This window comes from Sorex fumeus, unplaced genomic scaffold (assembly GCF_029834395.1).
Source record: "Sorex fumeus unplaced genomic scaffold, SorFum_2.1 ptg000083l, whole genome shotgun sequence".
In the NCBI taxonomy this organism is placed as follows: Eukaryota; Metazoa; Chordata; class Mammalia; order Eulipotyphla; family Soricidae; genus Sorex; species Sorex fumeus.
Genome location: NW_026606140.1, coordinates 9648145 through 9661146, shown reverse-complemented (window position 1 = coordinate 9661146; position 13002 = coordinate 9648145). Strand labels below are relative to the sequence as shown.

The 13002-nt window shown below is 52.6% G+C and overlaps 1 pseudogene; it reads right to left on the bottom strand.

Annotated features, from left to right (window-relative positions):
* LOC130039168 (CAP-Gly domain-containing linker protein 1-like) overlaps nt 1-13002 on the bottom strand; it is a 51777-nt pseudogene that overhangs the window by 18778 nt on the left and 19997 nt on the right.

Sequence of the window (13002 nt, the reverse complement as noted above, 5' to 3'; positions counted from 1 at the left end):
AAAGCCAAAAAAAAAAAAAAAAGAAAAAAACGGTGCAAAAGAAAATGTGTTTGAGCCTCACTGTCTCCCTGAGACTTGAGCACTCAGTGCCGTGTTTGAGCCCAGTAGAGTCTCCGGCCTGAACAAGCCCCCACCCCCTCACCCCCGTGCTCTTGTGTTTGGACGGTGACCCTAAATCCTGTGATGGGACCACATGTGTCCATTACAAAGACACTAGCAGGCTCACGCCCTAGAACGTCCCTGCTTCACACAGGCGTGGCACACGGGTCCTGGCCTGCTAGTGGCCGGCAGTGATTCGGCAGGAAGCAGAAGTGTGAGCCTGAACGTGGGTCAAGTCTGTTCCTTCAGCTTGGAGGGGAGGAATGTCTGAGAGGGGGTTTTGAGCACTGCCTCACAAGCATGAGGTCCTGAGTCCAAGCCCCTGGGGTCACACGTGCACCTGGCACAAAGCCGGCACAAACCCGGCAGCTCTGCTGTCCCAGCACCACGCAGGAACGGGGGTGACCCCAGGGCCACCAAGAGAGGAGGGGGACACCACAGAAAAGAGGAGCGAACATATGGCAGGAGTTGAGGGCTGCAGGGCCGGGAGCACTGGGCAGAGAGCAGCCCTCGGGAGCAGGAGGCCAGGCGGGCGCCCCTTGTCACTGGCCACTCGAGGCAGTCGCACAAGCCATGTGCAGACCCACGAGGCTGACAGGGCGCCAGGGACAGGGCAACCCCAGCAAGGATTTTTCTTGGGCCATGGGGCCAGAACTATAGTACAGCGGGGAGGGCGTTTGCCTTGCACACAACTGACCCGGGTTCAATCCCGGCATCCCATAGGGACCCCAGAGCACCTCCAGGAGTAAGTCCTGAGTGCAGAGCCAGGAGTGACCCCGGAGCATGGCGAGGTGTGACCCAAAAACAAAACAACAGCAGAGCAAGCGGAAGGGCACAGAAGCTCCGAGCCACGGAAACGCCAAGGTTGGTTGGTGCCCACTCACCCCCGCCCCCACCAGGCCAGGCCGGCCTGGGATCAAGGTGCCCGAGCGTCTCCAGACAGGATCTACCTCAGCAGCTCGGTGCGTTATCTCAGCCTATCGCCCAACTCGACTGGGATTGACTCTGGTTATCTCCTTGACTGGTTATCTTGGGCATCTCAGGGTCCAGCCGCCAATCTCCGTCCTCCCACCTGGCCAGGGCGGGATCAGGTGTCAGCAGCTGGGCCCTGAACACCCCACCTGCTCGTCCAAACGCAACGCAAGCACAAAGGCCAGGCTCGCCCCCAATTCATAGGACACGACCAAGCTAGGGGCCCAGAGAGCACTGGGCCCAAGGACGGGTCCCAGAGATCCCCAAATTTCCCTTGATCGACGGCCCGGTCCAGCAATCTGCATCAACCACTGGGCCCGAGCTCTCTGCTTTCCTTCTGCTTGCTCAGCGAAACGCAGCACCTCACACCTGTGTTTGGAGGGGAGGAACTCCAAACTTTTTTTTTTTGCTTTTTGGGTCACACCTGGCGATGCACAAGGGTTATTTCTGGCTCTGCACTCACAGGGGTTACTCCTGGCTCTGCACTCAGGAGTTACTCCTGACATTGCTCAGGGGACCCTATGGATGCTGGGACTCGAACCCGGGTTGGCCACGTGAAAGGCAAACGCCCTACCTGCTGTGCTATCTCTCCAGCCCTGGAACTCCAAACTTTATATAGAAAACAATGTATTTCACAATGCCTTTTCAGCCATTCTGATTGTTGGGGGGTAAATTCTAAACAATCATGGTGCATCTTTTGTTGAAATAATGAATGTAATCAATGTAGAGAAGAGTTAAGTAGAAATCATCTGCCTCATAGGCATTGGGTGGGTGGGAGCTGGGGTATATTGGGGTTCTTGGTGGTGAAAAATGAGTACTGGTGAAGGATGAAGGGAAAGGTGTTTGATCATTGTATGACCGAGACTTAAATCTGAAAGCTTTGTAACTTTTCCCATGGTGATTCAATAAATATATATAAGAAGAAAAAATAAATAAATAAAATTATGAAAAACAAAAAAAACGTGGAGTTCAAGCCCAATTCAATCAGCTAATCAGTGGCTAAATAAATAGCAGTATTCCTACATTAAAAACAAACAAACAAACAAATGAAAAACACTGTACTTGTGAGGCGAGTGTATAAGCAGCCTGATGGCACCTTCAGACTCCAGATACCCCAAAATTGCTGCTGTGCCTTTGGCCAGACCCCAAAAACTTGGGGCAAAGTTTACCAAGAAAGTAAACGGCCAAAAGTTAGGTATGTGGGAAATACACCCACAAGCCACCTCCGGCTCAGCTATATCATTGGAGGCATGGCCTCTCTGGTTCCTGATTGAACTGCTTAATGGCCATGATCCCAGAGACTCAGAAACAGATCTCGAAACCCAGTGGCTTTTGGCAGAAATGCGTCTGGTATCTGCAGTGCTGGGCCCATGGTTTCATGCCTTGGCCTGTTCCCCCTGGCGGCCAGGTGGCCGCCATCCTCCAGAGGTCACTGGACAGCCAGGCTTGGGCCCTCAGTGACAAAACTTGTTGGGCCTCACAGGATGGGGGTGGAGCCAGTCCTGTCCTCCCCATCCCAAAGAGACCCCAAGTCATCGTCCATGAACGGCCTCTCTGGCTCCTGATCAAGCTGCTTAATGACCATGATGCCAGAGACTCAGGAGCAAATCTCGGAACCCAGCAGGTTTGGGCAGAAATCCCCCAGATTGAAGTGTTCAAATTTGGAATTTCAAAATCACGCGGCCACTACTGCAGCCACACAACATCATAGGTTATTCATAACCAGGAATAGAAAACAAACTGTCTACTGTTGCCTTTTCAGCAGATCTGAATGTTGGGGTAAAATCTCAAATAATAATGGTGGGTCTGGTGTCAAAATATTGAATGTGATCAAAGTCGAGAGAGAATAATTTGGAAATCATCTGCCCCACACGTAGGGGGAGGGTGTGGGATGGGGGTATTCTGGGGTTTTTGGTGGTGGAGAATGGGCACTGGTGAAGGTATGGGTGTTTCATTGTATGACGAAGACTTAGACCTGAAAGCTTTGTAACTGCTCTCACGGTGATTCAATAAATAAAATCATAAAAAAATGAAAAAAAAAGTAAGGTGGAGTTCATGCACAATTCAATCAGCTAATCAGTGGCTGGATAAATAGCAGTACTCCTACATAAAAAAAAAAAGAGAGAGAGAGAAATCCAGAAAAACGCGGCAAATCTGTACCCCAAGCACACTCCTCCCCAAACGATCCATTTTCCCCCACCCGAGATAAAGCTGACACGCTATGGGTCACATCCTCCTGCCACTGACCCCCAAAACCCGATGCTCCCTCCTCCCACCCCGGGGACTGATGGCACAAACTCCATCTTTGTGTCACGCCGTACATGAGACATTTGTCACTAGAACCTGATGACTCACTTCAGAACCTCAACAGAAGCCACAAAGATGGGGAGCACTGCTCGGGGAGCATCATGCAGGGACTGCTCAGACCCTCTCTGCCTCTGTCCCCCGCCTGCTCTGGGGACGATGCATAGACAAGTGGCCAGGGTTTGAGAACAGTGGAACCAAGCCTGGAGGAAGCAGGTGCTTGTGTTTTGTTTTCTCTGGAGGCCTGTAACTACGGTTCCTCTTAAGAGACAAAGAAGGCCGCAAATAAGCAAACACTCTGACCCTGGTTAGCACCCAACTCTGATTTAACGCCAAGATCTGGTCTAAATGAACCTTGAAAGGGTAAGCTAAATATCTCTCAGGGAAGCAAATAACCTTAGGGGATTATCTGCTCTGGTATTAAAAATGGGGGAAAAAGTCTGTTTTGTATGTCTTGAAAACGTCAGCTTGACTCAAAGCTGGGGTTTCGGAAGGCAATTCTATTTCATCCCGCAGCACAAATGCTTCCTCCCTGCTAGAGCTTTGGCTAACGTCTGTCCAGCGTCTTCTGGACAGGGAAACACCAGCCCTGGGAGGTGTGGCGTGATGGGACACTGGCACACAGGAAGCACCTCAATTTGGGTCATTTCCCCCCCTTAGGACTCTGAGGACCCCTTACCCCTCGGGCAGCACCGCACGACATTCTATCAGGAAGTTACATAAAAATCAGTCAACGTTCCAAACAAAATTTCAGTAGCTGCAGACACAGTTCAAGACTATATACAGCCTGAAGGCACAGGACATATGCAAACGGCATCTATTCACTGTCATCAGCGAGCCCCGTCACCCATCTCATGCTGGCATTCAACTTCAAAATATCCAGATAGGGAAAATTTTTATGTGTCAGGGGGAAAAATCAGAGTTAGCAAGAGCTCAAAGAGAAGAGCAAGCAGGCAAAGAGGACTGAGAAAAGGTGACCGGAGGTGAGGCCGGTCTCTGGCCTAACCCGGGTCCCAGCCTCAGCTGCCCTGCAGAACCCGCCAGGGGACACCCCACATGCCTCAGAAAACTCACGGACACCCCACATGACATGGAATCCCCCCAACGCTCACAGCCACTCAGTTCTGACTCACACCCGCCCTTCCATGCAAAAGAGCTGAAGGAACAAGGATCCCCAGGTTGAAGCTTCTAGTGTCGGGGCTGGAATGATAGTACAGCGGGGAGGGCATTTGCCTTGCATGCAGCCAACCTGGGTTCAAATCCCGGCATCCCATATGGTCCCCTGAGCACCGCCAGGAGTAAATCCTGAGTGCACAGCCAGGAGTAACCCCCGTGCCTCTCCGGGTGAAAAAAAATAACAATAAAAAGATAACACCGTGGAGGTGTGCAGACTGGGGGCGGGGTGCAGAGGGAGACCTCCCAGAGAGCCTGGCCCAGAGTGAGCATAACATCCCCAAAGATCCCGTAGGATGGCTCCGCCAGGTCTGGGGTGCAGCCTCACACTTGAGTCTAAGCCACCCTGGTCAGGATGTCCAAAGAGTCCTCAGAAAAGAACCAGAAACTCTGCATTGGAGCAGACCACAGAGGATGATGCAGGGGAAGGAAAGCATTAGGGGGCCTCTTTCGAACTGCTCAGGGGCCCAGGTGACTGTTCAGAGCGGGAACTGTGTCTGCCTGCGGACAGCTAAGCCGGCTCCTGCCCGGCCCTGCCCAGCCCCGAGCACCCAAACAAAACATTCATTTTTAAAAAGGGCGTATTACTACAGAGACACCTCTAACAACTCCCACCCAGCGAGGCTCAAGGGATAGGCTCTGCACTCAGGAATTATTCTGGTGGTGCTTTGGGGACCATATGGGATGCTGGGGATTGAACCTGGGTCAGCTGCGTGCAAGGCAAATGCCCTCCCAATGTATATTGCTCCAGCCCTTGTAATTCCTCTTTCAAAGCCCCTAGGGTCATATCTGGTGGTGTGTGGGTCCCTCCTGTCCTGAACTCGGGGCTCCCCAGGTGATGCTGGGGCTCTAGCCCTCTAAGCTATAGCCCCACCACCCATAATTCCTTATTAAAAAAATTTTTTTTTAAAGTTAACTACAGGGGCCGATGGCACAGCGGGTAGGGCGTTTACCTTGTACATAGCCTACCCAAGTTAGATTCCTCCGTCCTTCTCAGAGAGCCTGGCAAGCTACCGAGAGTATCCTGCCCGCACGGCAGAGCCTGGTAAGCTCCTTGTGGCATATTCGATGTGCCAACAACAGTAACAACAAGTCTCAGAATAGAGATGTTACTGGTGCCTGTTCCAGCAAATCAATGAACGATGGGAGGACAGTGCTACAGTGCTAACAGAGGCCAGAGCGATAGTAACCAATGCCAGGCTACTAGAGTGCCAGGAGTAAGCTCTGAGCATTGCCAGATGTGTCACACACACACACACACACACACACACACACACACACATTAACAACACATGTCTACCCTGCATGTTCTGCTCTGCTGTAATTGGCAGTGCGGGGAACCTTTGCATTATCAGCCGAGTTCTACTCTTCGCAGTGGAATTCACAGGGCCGTTCAGCCCCCAAGTCCGTTTGCGAGGGCCCAGCGCTAAACCCACTGATACTACATACACACATTTTTACTCAGTCCCGCCTGCATGAGCGATACCATGCACAGTATTTTTTGAGCTTGTCTTTACAAAGTAGAGACATTTCCACACACTGACTTGTAAAAGAACAAGTGATGGTCTCCGCATGGCTGAATGTTGAAGCCCTGTCTAGTGGTGGGACAGAGACACGGGCCCCGCAGGGAGCAGGGCTGTACTGAACTCTGGGTCAGGGCTCAGCAGAACCGTGAGTCAACACAGGAAGCTGAGGGCCGGAGTCTGCGAAGCCCCTGAGGGAGCCCCGGCAGGTCTGGTCACACCAGGCATTTCCTTTCAGCTGCCGACTGAGGTGCAGAGGGGCAGTGAACAGACAGATAGACAGATGAGCCCGTCCCTGCACACAGCTCCCGACCACGGGCATCCTCTACTCCATGGAGCTGACTGCGGGAGGGCTCTCTGTGTGTGTGTGGGCGGGGGATCGGACACGAGCAGCAGACTCCGTTCTGTGAGGGCTGGAAGGTCCCTCATATTCACATGAGGAAGCCTCAGAGATGGACCTTGGTGAGGGCTCCGGGCCCTTGGCAAACTCCACCCGGGCGGGGTGAGTCCCCCAGCGCCTTGAGCCCAATCTGACTGCTCACATGACACACGCCAGAGTGCCCATGTTCTGGGGTCCCTCGAGCAGAATACCCAGTGTGAGGGTCACTGCGAGCAGCTCAGGTGAGCAGAGCTGTGGCTATCCCCGCTGGGATGCGGGCTCGGGGACCATCATGGCTCAGGGTAGGAGAGAAGATGTGAATGCAGCATCCACGGGGGGATGTGGGGCCCTTGGTTCCGACCTGTCTCGGGTCTGTCTGTTGGGATGGCCTCACCCCGCCCGCACAGGGCCAGGAGCGACCCTGGGTGTGACCGCGACAGCCCCTACCCTCAGCTGGGGTGACCAAGTTGCTTCCTCAAAGCTTCCACACTGCTGACTGGGAACAGAAGGAGCAGAGAGGCCTCTCCCAGACCTGCAATGACTTGCATGGAAGGTGAACCCCGAGTCCTGTCACCACACAGGGCCGGGCAGGCCCCTGTTCTGTCACCACACATGGCATGCAAGCCCCTCCCTGCTCCATGACTGGAGTGGGGAGAGACCATCGGGGGAGCCCAGGAATGTTCTGAATTCCACAGGCCGAAGTCCAGAGATGTGAGCAAAACCACAGGGAGCGGGGTGACAGCAGCCCAGAACACAAGCGAGCCCCAGGTTCTTTCTCTTAAGGTGCTGCTGAGACCAACATGCTGAGGGGAAAGGGTGCCCGGAAATCTGGTGATGCACCTGCATTCTCAAAAGGTCAAGTCTTGAGACCAGCAGTACCAGTACCACAAATCAACTCACATGTCCAAGAACGCAGGCAAATGCGATCGCTTTTCAAACACACCTGCACAAGCTTCCAGTGGCAGAGGGCGCAGAGGGCGCAGACAGGCACCAGGAGCGCTGGGGCCATGCACGGTTTCAAGCTAACTCCCTGGCTTGGCACTGAGGGTCACACCAGGCGGGGCTTGGAGGACCATATGGGGTGCCAGGGAACGAACCCGGGTCTGCCAGGGGCAAGGTAAGTGCCCTACCCACCGTACTATCTCTCTGGCCCTGGTACGCCGTTTTTAGAGGACATTATCAAGCTGATGTGTTTCCCCCTTGCATCTTCCCCTTCATTCCAGTATTTATTTTCCCTTTCCCTTCCTTTCTCGCTGAGGCTGAGGGTCGCACACTCTAGGTGGTGGTTACCCACTTGGGGCGGGGGGTCTCACTCGGCCTGCCAGAACTCCAGCCATGCCCAATTTTCCCTATTTCCAGTGAAGCGTACGTCATAGGAAAAGCATCTGGTTGAAAACTCACATAAATCAATGCTTTTGGGTCTACAGATACTCTTAAGGGACTAAGCATGGAGAAACCTCACCGCACAGAAGAAAGAGCCAGAGTTCTGACCTGGGCGCCCCTAAGAACCAAGCTGACACTTTGAAAGAGAAATTTTTCAGAAGTGCTCCCTGTCATAAAGATAGTAAACAAACATATAAAATCATATTTGCAAACAAAAAACCACCTTTCAGAAAAAGACAACATTTAAAAAAGAAAAACTCCGGGGGGCCAGATAGATAGTTTAGTGTGAAGGTGCTTTCCTGGCATCAAAGAGTCAAATATGGACCCCCGAGGACCCCTGAGAGTAATCCCTGAGCATCACCAGGTGAGGCCCCAAGCAAAAACCAAAGTAAAGTAAACAAATATGTGCTGAAAATAACCAGTAGGAAACAGGACGGGCGTGTGGGAGAAACGGAATTTCCCGCACACCCTGCGCCCAGCCCTGAGGTCACACTGCAGAACCTCAAGAGTTTGAATGAAAAATGTAGGCAATTGTATTTCTAGAAAATGAGAATGTAAGATTAGAGTCTTCAGGTCTTGCCAAGACTCAATCAAGGGGAAAGGCGGGTCACGAAAACAAAATCCCTCACAAATGGCTAACTGGAAAAACGCAGTGACAGACTTGACTATTTCTGGCTGGAGTGGCCCTTGCCTTCCACTCTCGAAGCTTCCTCCCCAGCCAGTCAAGTTAGGGTGGGACGGGCACAAGGACAAATATCGACCAGCAGCAGAAAAACACCAGAAATAAACACATTTAAGGACAGCTGATTTTTGAGAATTCAGTTAAGGGCAATAACAATTTTAAGTGAATTTGTTGAAACAGGAGGGTCTCCATAAGCAAGAGGAGCAGCGGCCCGAGAGACAGCACAGCAGAAGGCGCTGGTCTTGCACGCAGCCAACCTGGGTTCTACCCCCGGCACCACATATGGTCCCCGAGCATGGGCAGGAGTGATCCTTGAGCACAGAACCAGGAGTAAACCTTGAGCACTGCTGGGTGTGGCCCAACTCCCATCTCTCCCCAAAAGGAAGAAACTGGAGGCTTCCAGGAATCACTGAAATGCCACTGTCAGTGTCACCATCACAAACGAGGCAGAAACGAGTGTCAAGTCCCAAGGGCAAACACTGAACTTACTCTGAAGGCGCCTTCTGAATCCATGGAGAGAAGGTCCCCGTCGAAGGGAATGAGGTCCAGGCTGTACTCCTCCCTGTGGATGAAGGAGTCCAGGACGCCCAGGTGCTTCAGCCGCTGCTCACACAGCAGGCTACGCCGGGGCACAAACAAAATCTCTTGTGGGGCCACGTCTGTCTTCACTGCAAGAGAAGGACCGTGCGTTAGCCCGAGGCCCCGAGGCGAGGACTGCTCCCCAGGGCCCCACCAGTGCCTGACACACAGTGGGTTCTAAAGAGACACTTATGAGCTAACCCCCACCACTGACTCGGCCCAAGATTCTAGTTTTCTTGCTCTCTTGATTTTGATGCTTTTTCTGGAAACCGCTGACCTGTGCTCTGCCAAGGGGCAGTGTTACTTTCTCTTGGGCCATTGATGGGACATGAAAACTCTCAGGGTTGGGGCTAGAGCAAGAGCACAGCGGGTAGGGCGTTTGCCTTGCACGCGGCCGACCCGGGTTGGATTCCTAGGTCCCAGCATCCCATATGGTCCCGTGAGCACCACCGGGGGTAATTCCTGAGTACAGAGCCAGGAGTAACTCCTGTGCATTGCCAGGTGTCACCCAAAAAGAGGAAAAAAAAAACCTCTCAAGGTTATTGCAATGGACATCTGTTTCTTGCAGAAGAAAAATGTTTCTATTTAATCAAGCGATGTCTCTAGGAAAATAAAAGGTTGCTCCACACTGTGTCCGATCTTGCGCAAATACCCCGCATGCTTTTAAGTCCTTAGGGGCCACGTCGATCAAATGTAATGCAGACTGGGCTGGTGAACTTCCTCCATAGATGCTGCAGCATTAAATTTTAATCAGCTTCTCCTAACTTTGCTTATGAAATTTGAGCATATGGTATTCAGTACTTGAAAAAGAACCATTAGCTGTTTTTCTTTTTATAAAGAAATTTGGGTCCTTCTACTGAGACAGGCCAGAGCTTTCTACTGTCCTGAGAGAGGGGGTTTATGTGGTTTGCCCTGCCTCCCCAAGCCCCAATACACAGTTTCCAATTCTCTATTTATAGTTTTTGGGCGACACCGGCAGGTGCTCAGGGATAACTCCTGGCTATGCACTCAGAAGTCACTCCCGGGAGACTTGGGGACCACACTGGGTTCCGAGGATCTATCCTTGGCTGACTGCAGAGTATCCTGCTCCTGACCCCCCATTCTCCTCCGACACACTCTCACATCTGTCCAAAGATCCACTTCCTAAAGCGCTGGCAAGCAAAGGTATCCTGATGAGCACTAAAACCACTAGAGGAATGATTCCGTATGGACCCAGCATCAGCTCTGAGATACCTAAGCACATTTTCAGCCACTATATCCATCAGTTCTAGCCGGGGTCTGACGAAAAAAATGATATTCTTGACATCGGCTGCTGGCAAGAGGCTTCCTTTGAGTGTGAACATTTTCTCCACCTCATGTTCCTAGGAAAGCACACATACAAATGGTGAACAGAACCCCTAAAACTTACCAGCCGACCCAAACTTGGGCATCACTGCAGGCAGCCAACCTGGGTTGGACTGCTGGCCTCCCACACCGTCCCCAAACACCACCAAGAGTCAATCGTGAGTGCAGAGTCAGGGGTAAGCCTGAGCACTGCCAGGGTTGTCCCAAACAAAACAGACCAACAACAAAAACTCAGGTGTTGTAACACTCCCACTTCAAAGCACAGTATACATTAGTGTTGAGTCAGAGAGTGCAGGGGTTAAGGTACATGCCTGACACATGATTGCCAACTTCGCCCCCTGGCACCACAAGGGTCTCAAGCATTGCCATGTGCATCCCAAGAGAGGCCACTGGAGTGGCTTGGGATATCCCTGCCACCACAGCACCAAGCATCATCGAACTGCTAAGAATCACCACCAGGAGGTGCCCTGGGGCAGTGCTCAGGAGACCCGGGGCCAGGGAGAAAGTAGAGTGGGGAAGGTGCTTGCTTTGCATTCAGCTGACCCGGGGTTCTATCCCCAGCACCCCATACGACTGAGCACTGCCAGGAGTGATCCTGAGTGCGAAGCCTGAGCACTGCCTGGCATGAGCCCCCAAATAAAATAAAAAACCACTTTAGTATAAAAATTTAGATTCCCCAAAGCCAGGTTTATAAATTCAGGCTGAAGTAACCAATCCTGTGTCTGAAAAACTTTGAGCCACATTAAGTAACAATTAGAAGACATGCCGCTCCGTCAAGGAGAAGAGGGGGGTGCACAGCCACCCTTGAAAGGTCCACTGAAGACTCCTATGCTGCCCGAGCCCCTGAGCTACTTGTGCCCATGTAGCCGAGCAAATGCGGTGCCCGCAGCTCTCCTTGAGATGGGGACTTTTGTGCTTTCCTATCTAATGTTGGGATGTGTGTAGGGGCTCTCTCTGCCTTTGGAGAAGCCCACAGTCTCTCTTGAAATGTTACTCTCTCTCCGCTCGTCCTCTTCCTAAAAGTCACCAAGTAGAGTAAAGTAAAGTAAAGGCCCTCCCGTTGATCATCGATTTGCTCAAGCGGGCCCAGTAACGTCTCCATTGGAGACTTAGTTGTTACTGTGTTTGGCATATCCCGTGCGGGTGAGATACTCTCCCTAGCTTGCCGGGCTCTCCGAGAGGGGCGGAGGAATCGAACTCAGGTCGGCCATGTTGGCTGCGTGCAAGGCAAACGCCCTACCACTGTGCTATCGCTCCAGCCGAAAGTCACCAAATAAAATGTTTTTTTTTTTACTTCAAATAAATAAACAAAAGGTCCACAGAAGATAAAACATTTACCACTCATAACAGCGTCAGTGATTCTCTAAAAACCAGACAGCTCTGCACACCAGTTACTCCAGAAGTGGAACACCATATTACTCTTGCTAGAGTCCAGAATGACAGTTTCAAAAAAAAATAATAATAGCCAAAACCCTTTTAGCTTTAGAAGTGAGTACTGTGCAATCAAGCCAAATGGTCCTGTGAGATACTCATCCCAAACTACTGCCTGCGGGAGGGAGAAGCATCCCGTTCTTTGAGTAAAAGGAATTTCAATAACGGCCAACAGCAAACAACAGTCATTTGCAAACTCTGGACAAACAAAGCTTGCAGTTAGCAATAGCTGGCCACACTCATATTCCGTGGCCTGAAGAAAAACAGCATCAGGGCAAGGGGTGCTACTGGCCACGGAAGCACAATCACTGTCCTCCACAAAGAGTGTGTATGCAGTGTCCTGAGGTCAGACTGGGGTCATGAACCCCGTAGGTGAACTGCCAAGGAAACCGTGGAGGAACAGGCATCTGGAAAAGTTGTTCCAGGGTCGCATGCGGCGACACCCCGCACACGGGGACAGCGGGGAGTGCCTGGACGCTGGGTTGCGATCGTCCTGCCGAGACGGATTCGAGTTGCCCCCGTTTTCTCTCCCAGGGCCGAGCCGCAGGGGCGGGGAGCGCAACGCCCCCTCTATCGGGGCTGCACTGGGGGGGCGCCCCAAGCTCCAGAGGCCGCCGCCCGCCCCGACCCTCACCTTGCTGCCCGCACACTCGCCCAGGAGTCCAGGTTCTCCCGCGCAGAGGACAGGTGCGGCCTCGGCACCGCCCAGCCCCGCCGCCACGTGACGCGTGGGTCACGTGAACATCGTGACGTCACGCCTCCGCCGGAAGCCGAAAGCGGTCGGGGACCCCGTGCCTCTTTCGGGTCTGGGGTTCCACCTCTTGGTTCCGCCCAGCCCCGACTATTCCACCCAGGGCCCTAGGGGTGCGTGTGGCTCAGGCCAATGTAGGCGTGGTTCAGAGAGATGGGCGTGGCCCGGCCCATGTAGGCGTGGCCCGGGCGGAGATGGGCGTGGCTCGGGTCCAAGTGGGCGGGGCCGGGACTCGACCTCATTTCTCAGCTTCTCCATCTCTGCGTCCTTCTCCGTGAGCAAAGCACTCGTAATACTGATGGATTTCTGCAGGGAAGCTTTCTCTTCATCGGAGTCTCTTATGAACTCGGATTCTCTAAAAGACCAAAGAGTTCAAAATGCC